Raw genomic sequence first — 12,746 nt, forward strand, 5'->3', positions numbered from 1 at the left:
CCACAACGGTACCCAGTAAGTGCCAAGTCTAACCTCGGTCGGGTAGTGACGAGGAAGGTCAGGGCCCTACCGGTTATCAATATATAAGACAAAGTAAGACAGTGTAAAGTGCAACAGTATAATCAAACAATATTAGTAAATGAGAAGAAAACATAGAAAATACACACTCAGTACACCAAAATATCGATGGGGGATCTCCCGGAATTCCGTCCCGTAGTCCCAAACGTAAATACTCGGGGATCTCTCAGTATCCCAAAGATCTCTTAGTATCCTCAATATGTGTTCTAGGGATCTCTCGGTATCCCAAAGATCTCTTAGTATCCTTAATATATATGTTGGGGATCTCTCGGTATCCTGCACTACAGTCAAAATCAATATATGTGTAGGGGATCTCCCAAAATACTCATCCGCAGTCCCAAATTAAAAACACAACAATCTCAAGGAAAGAATCCACAATTTCATTCAAGTCCGTGCCAAGAAAACAAAGACTTCTATTTTAACATGCTGTTAGGAATTTACTTAAACAGTTTAAACAGATAGGACAGTTAATTCACGTAATCATGCTTCCTTATACTACATAGTAGGCTTAAAGTACAAGTAATGCTCAAGAGGAAAGAAAATATACAGTTAATTTACACAATGAAAATGGGTTTCCAACAATTAGCACGTGTATGCACTCGTCACCTCACGTACACGACATTCATATAACAACAATACCAAATCCTAGGGGGGTGTCCCCCACACAAGGTTAGACAAGCCAATTATCTCGAACTGGCTCAAAAATCAACCCGAAACCACACTCTTGCCACGAGTAATTGACTCCAAATTGTCAAACCTATTCAAATCAATTGCATAATGTAAATATAACTTCAAGTAACTGATTCCACTAATTAATTCAAAGCTAATACGCGAAATTAAGAAAATTGCCCAAAAATTCCCCCGGGCCCACATCTCGGAATCGGGTAAAAGTTACGAATTATGAACCCTCATTCACTCACGAGTCTAACCATACCAAAATTATCCAAATCTTATGTCAAATCCCCAATCAAAACACAAAAATTAGGTCTAAGAACTTTTCCAAAATTTTCCCCAATTTCTCACCCCAAATCCAAAATTAAACGATGAATTCATGTTTAGATTAATGGGTTATAAGCAAAAAGGAGTGAAGAATCATTACCCGCAAACACCCTCCGAAAATCTCTCCAAAATTCATCTCCTACAGAGCTCCCAATTCAATTTTGTGATATGAACTCAAAACCCTCGATTTTGAACTTTATGTTCTGCCCAGACGCGACCTTAATCGCGATCACAGAAACTTCCACGCGAACGTGAAGAGAAACTTCGTTGGCTCCTAGATTTACTCTACACGAACGTGATACTCCTTATGCGAACGTGATGCTTCCGCTGCTGAGCTCTACACTATTGTGGTTGACCTCACGCGATTGCGAAGAGCAAACTTCCACTCCTCAGCCAATACGTGGGTTATGCCGCGTTCGCGATTCAACTTCTGCCAATACTAGGCGTTCGCATTCCTTTGCCCGCGATCGCGTAGAACAAAAATCCCATCTGCCTCATCTAAGCCTTCGCAATCACGAGCCTCATCACGCGATCGCGATGAAGAAAAATCTGCAACAAATACCAGCAAAAATCTTATCCTTCTCCAAGTCCAAAAATTGTCCGTTGGGCATCCAAAACACACCCGAGGCCTCCGGGACCTCAACCAAACATTCCAACCAATCCTAAAACATCATTCAAACCTGTTCCAACCTTCGGAACGCTCAAAACAACATCAAAACACCAATTTAGCATTGGATTCAAGCCTAAGAACTCCAGAAACTCTCAAATTACGCTTTCGATCAAAAAGTCTATCAAACCTCGTCCGAATGATCTGAAATTTTGCAACCACGTCACATTAAAAACTACGAAGCTACTCCAACTTCCGGAATTCCATTCCGATCCCGATATCAAAATCTCACTATGGAACCGGAAACTTCAAAAATTCAACTTTCGGCATTTCAAGCCCAAATAAGCCACGGACCTCCAAAACACAATCCGAACATGCCCCTAAGCTCGAAATCACCCAACGGAGCTAACAAAATCAATGGAATTCCATTACGTATGAACTCCGGCCAGGATGGGAGGTAAGACAAGCTCATAAGCAACCTCCCCAACACATCTTAATATCTCAAAAGGAACAATAAACCTCAGACTCAATTTCCCTTTCTTCCCTAATCTCATAATGCCCTTCATAGGCGAAACCCGAAGCAGAACCCGCTCTCCAACCATATAGGAAACATCACGAACCTTCCGATCGACGTAACGTTTTTGTCTGGACTGGGTTGTATAGAGTCTATCTTGAATCACCTTAACCTTCTCCAAAGCATCCTGAACCAAGTCTGTGCCCAATAATCTAGCCTCACCCGCCTCAAACCAATCCATCGGGGATATACACTGCCTACCATATAAAGCCTCATACGGTGCCATCTGAATGCTGAACTGATAGTTTTTGTTGTAGACAAACTCCGCCAGTGGCAAGAACGGATCCCAAGAACCTCCAAACTCTATCACACACGCACAGAGCATATCCTCAAGAATCTGAATAGTACGCTCGGACTGTCTGTCCATCTGGGGTGAAATGTTGTACTCAACTCCACCTGAGTACCCAACTCATGTTGTACGGCCCTCCAAAACCGTGATGAGAACTGAGTACCTCTATCTGAAATGATGAAAACTGGAATACCATGCAGACGAACAGTCTCCCGGATATAAATCTCTGTCAATCGCTCCGAAGAATAAGTAGTACACACAGGAATGAAGTGCGCGGACTTGGTCAGCCAATCCAAAATCACCCAAATGGCATTGAACTTTCTCAAAGTCTGTGGGAGCCCAACTACGAAGTCCATGGTGATCCGCTCCCACTTCCACTCTGGAATCTCTATCTGCTGAAGCAACCCACCCGGTCTCTGGTGCTTATACTTCACCTGCTGACAATTGAGACACCGAGCTACAAACCCAACTATATCTTTTTTCATCCGCCTCCACCAATAGTGCTGCCTCAAATCCTGGTACATCTTCGTGGCACCCGGATGAATGGAATACCACAAACTATGGGCCTCCTCTAGAATCAACTCCCGAAGCCCATCAACATTGGGCACACATAACCGACCCTGCATCCTCAATACCCCGTCATCACCAATAGTCACATCTTTGGCATCGCCATGCAGAACCTTGTCCTTGAGGACAAGCATGAGAGTCATCAAACTGACGCTCCCGGATACGATCAAACAATGAACACCGAGAAACCACGCAAGCTAGAACTTGACTAGGCTCTGAAAGATCCAATCTCATAAACTAGCTGGCTAAGGCCTGAACATCCATTGCCATGGTCCTCTCTACTGCTGTTAAATAAGCCAAACTCCCCAAACTCTCTGCTCGGCAACTCAATGCATTGGCCACCATATTTGCCTTGTCTGGGTGATACAAGATAGTGATATCATAGTCCTTCAGCAGCTCTAACTACCTCCTCTAACACAAATTAAGGTCCTACTGCTTGAATAGATGCTGCAAACTCCGGTGATCAGCATAAATCTCATAAGGCACACCATACAAATAATGATGCTAGATCTTCAAGGCGTGAACAATAGCAGCTAACTCGAGATCATGGACAGGATAATTCTTCTCATGTACCTTCAACTGTCTGGATGCGTAGGCAATCACCCTACTGTCCTGCATCAATACCGCTCCAAGAACAATCCTCAAGGCATCATAATAGATAGTATAAGACCCCAAACCTGTAGGCAATATCAAAACTAGGGCCATAGTCAAATCTGTCTTGAGCTTCTGAAAGCTCGCCTCACACTCTTCTGTCTACTAGAACGGAGCACCCTTCTGGGTTAGCCTGGTCATAGGAGCTGCAATAGATGAAAACCCCTCAACAAATCGACGGTAATAACCCGCCAAGCCAAGAAAACTATGGATCTCTGTAGCCGAGGATGGTCTGGGCCAACTCTGCACTGCTTCCACTTTCTTCGGATCCACCTAAATACCCTCACTCGATACCACTTGGCCTAAGAATTCCACGGAATCCAACCAAAACTCACATTTCGAGAACTTGCATATAACTTCTTTTCCCTCAAAGTCTGAAGCACTGTCCTCAGGTGCTGCTCATGATCTTGCCGACTCCGGGACTATACCAGAATATCATCAATAAAGACAATGATGATTGAGTCAAGATATGGCCAGAACACATTGTGCATCAAATGCATGAAGGTTGCATGGGCATTGGTCAGCCCAAATGACATAACAAGGAACTTGTAATGACTATATAGAGTCCTGAAAGCAGTCTTTGGGATATCTGGCTCCTGAATCTTCAACTGATGGTAACCTGAATGCAAGTCAATCTTAGAAAACACTCGTGCACCCTGTAGTTGGTCAAACAAATAATCAATACGAGGCAAAGGATAACGGTTCTTCACTGTAACCTTGTTCAACTGACGATAATTAATGCACATACGCATAGAACCATCCTTCTTCTTCACAAACAAGATAGGAGCACCCCAAGGTGATACACTGGGCCGAATAAAACCCTTATCAAGCAATTCATGTAATTGATCCTTCAACTCAGGAGGGGCCATACGATACGGAGGAATAGAAATGGGCTGAGTGCTCGGCAACATATCAATGCCAAAATCAATATCTCTATCGGGCGGCATGCCCGAAAGATAAGCTAGAAACACATCAGGAAAATCAGGTACTACTAAGACTGAATCAACTATTGCTAGAAGTATGATCTAAGGTACCCCTCCAATCTACTCGTGGTACACCTAGCATAGCCAGCATCACGGTTTTGGCGTGACAATCAAGAATAGCATAATGGGGCGACAACCAGTCCATGCCCAAGATAACATCAAAATTTACCATGCTGAGAAATACTAAATCGGCTCTGGTTTCAAAACCACTAAGAGCTACCACACACGATCAATAAACGCAGTTCCCAACAAGAGAATCTCCCACATGAGTAGAAACATAAATAGGGGAACTCAAAGAATTCTGAGATACACCCAAATATAGGGAAAAATAAGAAGACACATAAGAATAGGTGGAGCCTGAATCAAATAAAACCGATGCATCTCTATGACAAACCAGGACAATACCTGTGATAACAGAATCAAAGGAGACGGCCTCAGTACGGGTAGGAAGAGCATAATATTTGTCCTGGCCTCCCCCTTTAGGGCGACCTCTACCTCCCCGACCTCTACGTCTAGCTAGTTGAGCAGGTGCGGTAGCAACTGGTATTGTAACCATAGCTTGAGAACTCTACGGGGCACGCTATGGCTGAAAAGTCTATGGAGGTGCACACCTCCCAAGTCTAGGGCAATCCCTCACCACATGGCATGTGTCACCACACTCAAAACAAGCTCTGGGAGGACATGGCGGATGTGGCTGTCTCGGGCCAAGTCTATTGGACTGACCTCTAAAAGCACCCCGCGTAGAAGGCGCCGTAGATACTGGAGGTGCATAATAAGGCTTCTTAGTCCTATGAGGAGATGGAATACGACTGGCTTCTTGAAGATCTGAACGAACGGGGCGACTCATATAACCCCTACCATGACGAACTGTAGTCGGAGCACGGGCACCAGAATAATTGCCCGACTCTTGAGACCTCTTTGCCTCCCTCTCCTATCTATCCCGAGCATGCATACCCTCCACTCTCTTAGCAATGCTCACCACCTGATAATAAGAAATATCAATCTCCAACTCACGAGCCATGCTAGACCTGATGCTGGGAATGAGCCCTTCAATAAACTGGCGGACCCTCTCGCGAACAGTAGAAACCAAGGCTGGTGCATGTCTACCTAGGCTAGTGAAACGGACAACATACTCTGAGACAGTCATAAAACCCTAGCGCAAATGCGCAAACTCTATGCACCATATGTCCCTGAGGCTCTAAGGAACATACTTTCTCAGGAACATATCTGAAAACTGAGTCCAAGTCAGGGAAGCTGCCTCATCCGGACTGTCTAACTCATAAGTATGCCACCACTCATAGGCGACCCCTCGAAGCTAGAAGGTAGTGAAGGAAACCTCACTCGATCCTGATACACCCATGGTATAGAGGATACGGTGGCACTCATCTATAAATCCCATAGCATCATCTTATGCTAGACCACTGAATACAAGAGGCTTGTACTTCTTGAACCTCTCAAGCCTTAGTTGTTCATCCTCGGAAGCCACTGCCCTGTCCTCGAGCTGATCTGGGATTGCAGGTTGTACCAGAATAATCTCTGGGACCTGATCAACATACACTCGCTGCTCAGGAGTGCGGGCGACGGGAGACTATGCTCCTCCCCCGGCGTGAGATGTGGCTGCAGCAAGGGGAAGCAACCCTGCCTGAGCCAGAGTGGTGTACATGCTCATGAACTGTGCAAGTCTCCTGAAGAGCTGGAGTAGTAGTAGTAGTAGGCGTATCAGGTGCCTGGACTCCAGCTGGAACTTCTAGTGGCACCTCGGTGGTAGCTCACGCAGGTGCTCTGGCTGCACCACGTGCGCATCCTCAGCCTCTACCCCGACCCCGACCTATGACGGCTCCAGTAGGGGGCACAGGTGCTTGATCATCTTTAGTAGCACGTGTCCTCACCATCTGTGAGATAATCGAAGACAAAAGATTAGAATTGTGATATCAAAATCTCGCACGACAAAGAAATCAAATGAAGTGGAATTTCTTTACAGTTACATAGACTCTCGAAGATAAGTACAGACGTCTCCGTACCGATCCTCGAGACTCTAATAAACCGACTTGTGATTCATGACTCCTATGAACCTAGAGCTCTGATACCAACTTGTCACGACCCCAATTTGCCCTCCGTGAACTATTGTGACGGCACCTAGTCTCTACGACTAGGTAAGCCTAAAAAATTGCAGAAAAGAAACAACAGAATAAAACTAGCCAGCAACTGCAGAAATAACATAATGAAGCGTTTACGATGCTGCTCGACATATACAGTACAAACTCTCAAGCTGAAACTACATTTCCCAAAATTCGGAATCTCATGAAATCACAAGTTGTGGAATAACTACAAGGTGTTCTAACTCTAGAGTGTCTAAACAAAAGAAAAGTACATAAGGGCTATAACTAAAAGAGAGAGAGTAGATAGGGACGCCTCGGTCTGCGGACGCGGCAGATATACCACAAAGTCTCTAGAGATCGCCTCGCCTCACTAACGATATGTCTGAGCCGATGTACCTGGATCTGCACACGGAAAACAAGTGCAGGAAAGGGCATGAGTATACCACAACAGTACCCAGTAAGTGCCAAGCCTAACCTCGGTCGGGTAGTAACGAGGAAGGTTAGGTCCCTATCAGTTATCAATATATAAGACAAAGTAAGACAGTGTAAGGTGCAATAGTATAATACAATATCAGTAAATGAGAAGAAAACACAGATAATACACACTTAGTACACCGAAATATCTACGGGGGATCTCTTGGGATCCCGTCCCTTAGTCCCAAACGTAAATACTTGGGGATCTCTCAGTATCCCGAGGATCTCTTTGTATCCTCAATATGTGTGTTTGGGATCTCTCGGTATCCCAAGGATCTCTTAGTATCCTCAATATATGTGCTGGGTATCTCACGGTATCCCGAGGATTTCTTAGTATCCTTGATATATGTGATGGGGATCTCTCGGTATCCCGCACTACAGTCCAAATTAATATATGTGCAGGGGATCTCCCAAAATACTCATCCGTAGTCCCAAATTGAAAACCCAACAATCTCAAGGAAAGAATCCACAATTTCATTCAAGTCTGTACCAAGAAAATAGAGACTTCTATTCTAACATGTTGCACAGAATTTACGTAAACAGTTTAAAGAGATAGGACAGTTAATTCACGTAATTATGCTTCCCTATACTACAAAGTAGGCTTAACGTACAAGTAATGTTCAAGAGGAAAGAAAAAACACAGTTAATTTACTTAATGAAAATGGGTTTCTAACAATTAGCAATGTACACACTCATCACCTCACGTACACGGAATTCATATAACAACAATACCAAATTCTAGGGGGGGATGTCCCCCATACAAGGTTAGATAAGCCACTTACCTCGTACCGGCTCAAAAATCAACCCGAAATCACGCTCTTGCCACGAGTACTCGACTCCAAATGGCCCAAATCTATTCAAATCAATTGCATAATGTAAATATAACTTCAAGTAACTGATTCCACTAATTAATTTGAAGATAATACGCGAAATTAAGAAAATTGCCCAAAAAGTCCCCCGATCCCACGTATCGGAATTGGGTGGAAGTTACGAATTATGAACCCCAATTCACTCACGAGTCTAACCATACCAAAATTATCCAAATCCGATATCAAATCCCCAATCAAAACTCGAAAATTAGGTCTAAGAACTTTTCCAAATTTCTCCCCAATTTCTCACCCCAAATGCGAAATTAAACAATGAATTCATATTTAGATTAATGGGTTATAAGCAAAAAGGAGTTAAGAATCATTACCTGCAAACTCCCTCCGAAAATTTCTATAAAATTCATCTCCTACCGAGCTCCCAATTCAACTTTGTGATATGAACTCATAACCCTCGATTTTGAACTTTATGTTCTGCCCATACGCGACCTTAATCGCGATCGCAGAAACTCCCATGCGATCGCGAAGAGCAACTTTGCTGGCTCCCAAATTTACTTTACGCGAACGTGATACTCCTTACGCGAACGCGATGCTTCCGCTTATCAGCTCTACGCATTCACGGTTGACCTCACGCCATCGCGAAGAGCAAACTTCCACTCCTCAGCTGCCTCACTTTTTCCGCTCCGCGAACGCGGCGTGGCCACGCGTTCGCGATTCAACTTCTGCCAATACTACGCGTTCGCACTCCCTTGCCCGCGATCACATTGAACAAAAATCCCCTCTGGCTCATCTAAGACTTCGCGATCGCTATGAAGAAAAGTCTGCAGCAAATACCAGCAAAAATCGTATCCTTCTCCAAGTCCAAAAATGGTCCGTTGAGCATCCGAAACACACCCGAGGCCCCCAGGACCTCAACCAAACATGTCAACCAATCCTAAAACATCATTCAAACTTGTTCCAACCTTGGGAACGCTCAAAACAACATCAAAACACCAATTTAGCATCGGATTCAAGCCTAAGAACTCCAAAAACTCTCAAATTACGCTTTTGATCAAAAAGTCTATCAAACCTCGTCCGAATGACCTGAAATTTTGCAGACACGTCACATTCAACACGACGGAGCTACTCCAACTTCCAGAATTCCATTCCCACCCTGATATCAAAATCTCACTATCGAATCGGAAACTTCAAAAATTCAACTTTCGGCATTGCAAGCCTAAATAAGATACGGACCTCCAAAACACAATCCGAACATGCCCCTAAGCCCTAAATAACCCAACGGAGCTAACGGAACCAAACAGAATTCCATTCCGAGGCCATCTTCACACTACTCCGACTACGTTCTAAATTTCTAAAGCTTAAGCTCTCTTTTAGGGACTAAGTGTATCAAAATACTCTGAAACTCAAAACAAATCATCCCGGCAAATCACAATCGCAAAAACAAACACGGGGAAAGCAGTTAATAGGGGATCAGGGCATTAATTCTTAAAACAACCGGCCGGGTCATTACATAATGTATAACTATAAGTGAGCAATCACTGTATCATTGAACCATCGTTCATAAAATATGAGTACATATGGGCCGTCAAAGCCTCTGACATACTGTACAAAATGAACCTCTGTCTACAAAGCCTCTAAGAATAATTGACATCAAATGGGATAGGGTACCGGCCTACCTATAAGTCTGTAGTAAAACTCTGACACGATGACTCATAGACTTGGCTGCACTCTGAATGGGGTGGAGTCTTACCGATCCTTCGCTGAATTCCAATCCCGTCTACTATGAGGACTCGTCAAACTAATTATCTATGCCTGCATACATGAATGCAGCGTCCCCAACAAAAAGACGTCAGTACGAATAATGTACTGAGTATGTAAGGCGTGTAAATAAATATGTAAAGAGCATGGAAGAAACATGGAGTAAAGGACTCAACTTATAAGTCTGAATAGCTCTGTAAATCATGAAATATTTATAAAACCATGCATATGCATATAAATGTCATGTAATGCATAGGTCTGTATGTACATAACATTATCAGGCCTCTGAAGGCATCCCGTCATATCATCTCGGTCATTGTGGGCAAATCATCAATGTATACCAGCTGATCATGTGGTGGTGCATATATAACGACGTAACCTTTTCCCATATCTCATATACATATATACGCGTATATAACGTCGTCTGAGTCATGGGTCAATGTACATGTATAAATGCATGAAATGCATAAGAAATACGTTAAATAAGATTTTCTCGGATCCCATAAAACAATATACCTTTTGGATAAACTTTATCAAATACATATTTTTCTGAGACCCATAAACAGACGATAGAATAATAAGACTTATGGGAGAACAAGAATATGCACATCTCTAGCATATCTACAAATAGAATAATTTATGAAAATTGTACATTTGCTCGTTTTGCTTGTGTCATATAGATTATAAAAAAAAAAGGGATAACATTAGCATACCTGAATCGATTCTCTTGACAAAATTCTGGTTACTAGTGCATTCTGACATGATTGCAATTGCAAAACTTCTCTGGTGACTTCCGACATGTTCTTAGAAAACAGCAACTAGAATTCAATTATAGGTTTTCAAGTACACCTTGTACAACTTACCTTAATTTGGTTGAGAAAACCTCCCAACGATTGCTACAATTGTTGTTCCAAACTAAAGAATATTTGTGGAATTTAAAAAGTTGAGTTTTAACGTTGATCTAGTGATTGTGCTTTATTAGCAAGTCTACCACCGTTTGTAACTTAGCCATAGGACAAAAAGGATATAAACTCCTTGAAGAAATAAATTGAGTCCTAAAAGGCCTATTTCTATAGTCCACATACTACAAGGATACAAAGCAGGAGTTTGGCGTTCCATACATAGCCCCTTAGCAATTGTTCAACTTTCTTCATAACCTCAAACGCAATCGTTCATGCTAGTAAAGAGTTAGAAACTAAATTTCTTCTAACTATTATTTACTGACAAATGACTTAGAAAATCTCATCGGAGAAAAATGATATTACTTAGTAGTTGACACCGACGACAAGGGAGCAACAGATCTCTTTCCTTCTCCTATTCTCACTTTCTTATTCTTTCACCAACACTTTACCCGGAATGAACCCAAAATCAGAAATAGAGTGGAACCCCTGCTCCAAAAACAAAATCACTCTAAGCCAGTAGTAATAAAAATACTAACTTCTACTCCCAATATGATGACAAGTTAACCATTTATGGTATATGAATCACGTAGTATATGCATATGAGTCACTTAATGCATTTGCATGTGGCTGCCACGTGAGTGGGGAAAAGTTTTAATTCTATCCAATTTATTAGTGAATTAGGTAATGTTTCATTATCCGATAATTAACCAATTACTCGTATAATTAAGAATTATCTAAACTTATTTAAAATTTTACTTATTTTTAATACACTTTATACAACTTCCTATAATATACTTTACTATCATGGTCATGTGGTACCATATTTTATTAATACATACACTATTATTTCATTAAAATATCCATCTAAAAAATGCACATATTTTCTCAACTTACAATTTTCCTAATCTCACAAAAAGAGTACAAATTTTCATACGCTTATTCCTTAAAATGGTAAAAAGATAACCTTCTTTTCATGTGAGAAAATAATTTATTTCTTTACAATAAAGAAAATCTCGTAAACTTTCTCATATTATGTGTATAATTGAAAGTAGTAATATTAATAACTATATAAAATCATAATTTTCAAACTTTTTACAAAAGTATTCCACTAAAAATATCATATCCAATGTATATAACGGTATCAAGGTTGTTAAACTTACGGGTTGTAACAAAACTTTCACTTGACCACTTGCTTATGGGTGATATGGGGTTATGTCATGACCCCAATCTCCAACCTTAGAATGTCATGATGGCACCTAGTCTTTAAGAATAGGTAAGCCTAACATACATTAAGAAACAGCATAAATAATAATAAAACCTCAATTTAACCATTAAGTTATCATAATAAAACTCAACAGTACAACTGTCAACAACTTCCCAAAACCTGGTAGAACAGAGTCATATGCTCTACAGGAATGCACTAATAGTCTCAAATACAACATTGTTTTGTAATAAGAAATAAACAATAGAATATCTAAAAGCAGAAGGTGACTTCGAGGCTTGCGAACGTCGAGCAGGTATACCTTGAAGTCTCCAAAAGTAGCTAATCAATCACTGGCATTCAGCACGGGAAGATGTACCTGAATATGCACAAAAATATGCAGAAGCGTAGTATGAGTACACAACAACGATACCCAATAAGTATCAAGTCTAACCTCGGTAGAGTAGTGATGAGGCCAGGTTAAGACACATACTAGGATAAAATAAACTAAAAAAGGTATAACAAAGACAATTAACAGTAAATGAGAAAATGAATGATAACTAAGCAGTGTAATAATGTAAGCTAATGACAAAAATTAGAACAAATAGGCAACAAGAAGAGAACACATAATGAGAACCACAAGTAATCAAATACGAACAAACGGGTAAGACCAGGAAGAGAAACAACGAGAATTGTGCAACCAATCATCTTTTCAACATTACAAAGGCCTTACCCGTAGC

This window comes from Nicotiana sylvestris, chromosome 8 (assembly GCF_000393655.2).
Source record: "Nicotiana sylvestris chromosome 8, ASM39365v2, whole genome shotgun sequence".
Classification (NCBI taxonomy): Eukaryota; Viridiplantae; Streptophyta; class Magnoliopsida; order Solanales; family Solanaceae; genus Nicotiana; species Nicotiana sylvestris.